The following is a 1,510-nucleotide window of genomic DNA, read 5'->3' as shown; positions in this document are numbered from 1 at the left end:
ATAGCAATAGATATTTATCCTTTACCTTTGGGACGGAATGACCGGGGCAATGACCAGGTCCACGGTAATGTATTTATTGCTATTATTTATGTATTTATAATGATGTGGTAATAATAATAATTTCCACCGGGATCAATAAAATGTTATCTTATTATCTTCATTTTTGCACTTACTACAAGCAACAGAATAAAAACACAAAGGGAGACACACACACACACACACACACACACACACACACACACACACACACACACACACACGCTACAATTTTGAATATCTCTACATACTTTGCAATGGTACACTGCAGTTACTCACCTGGAATCTTCTTCTGATTATATATGCATATACATACATATACATACACATACATACATATGCATATACATACATATACATAAACATAAAACATGCAAAAACATGTCACCCTTTGCAGTGACCTAAAATGTTCTTTAAGATTGCCTTACAACACTCATGAGCACTAATAGAATTAGTCAGAAGGTGGCAGCATTTCTCGCTCTGTTGAAGCAAACGTCAGCGCCTCGCTGTGAAATTGGCATCTCTGAACGTGTCTGACCATTATATTCAGCTAATTTGTGTTGTCTTAGTCTCCTTTACCCAGCAATCTTTTAGAATTATGGTTGATTACATATATTTAAATTGTATTCAAACAAATAACCTGATTCTTATATATATATATATATATATATATATATATATATATATATATATATATATATATATATATATATATATATATACATATATTCGAGAGAAAGAACTCTGTTTTAGTTTGGTTGCTTAGGCCAGCTTTATATATATATATATATATATATATATATATATATATATATATATGGTTGCTTAGGCCAGCTTTATATATATATATATGGTTGCTTAGGCCAGCTTTATATATATATATATATATATATATATATATATATATATATATATATATATATATATATGGTTGCTTAGGCCAGCTTTATATATATATATATGGTTGCTTAGGCCAGCTTTATATATATATAAATATATGGTTGCTTAGGCCAGCTTTTTGATAAAACGCAGCGAATGGTTTTGCGCCGCCACACAGCTCTCATTCCCTTTAGGTTGTGACAAGTCGCCTGTTTTATCTACAAAGGCGCCTCATGATTCATACAGAAATGAGCAGAGGAAAAGTGCTGAGACAGCACTCTGACAAGGTCGCGGGAGGCCGTATGAATTACCGGAGGAAAGTTTTTGGCAAGGCTTCAAAGTCACCGCTCCGGTTAACGTACATCTCATGAGACAAGTTGTGTTAAAATGCGGTAGCCTTCAGAAGGATCATTCATTCTTTATCAAGGACCATTTTACGAATGTAACAAGAAAAACAAAGGAAATCATACAGTAATAAATAAACTGACCAGCACGGGAAACAGAAGGCTATTGTTAAGATAACCTGGTAAACATGCCCTGTTTTTTGCTGAATAATCAATTAGACTACTGCTAGTACCAAAATTGAGGTAGAAGT

General features: G+C 33.2%; 1 protein-coding gene across 1 annotated transcript in view; it reads left to right on the top strand.

Annotated features, from left to right (window-relative positions):
• Positions 1-160, top strand: part of LOC118242024 — a 2,942-nt gene extending 2,782 nt beyond the window's left edge. The window contains exon 3 of the mRNA XM_035530212.1: positions 1-160. This exon is cut by the window's left edge and continues 806 nt beyond it. The gene's annotated coding sequence lies outside the window, so the exon portion shown is untranslated.
• The last annotated feature ends 1,350 nt before the right edge of the window (positions 161-1,510 follow it).

The sequence above is a fragment of the Electrophorus electricus genome, chromosome 9 (assembly GCF_013358815.1).
Source record: "Electrophorus electricus isolate fEleEle1 chromosome 9, fEleEle1.pri, whole genome shotgun sequence".
Lineage (NCBI taxonomy): Eukaryota > Metazoa > Chordata > Actinopteri > Gymnotiformes > Gymnotidae > Electrophorus > Electrophorus electricus.
This window is presented reverse-complemented; position numbering and strand designations above follow the sequence as displayed.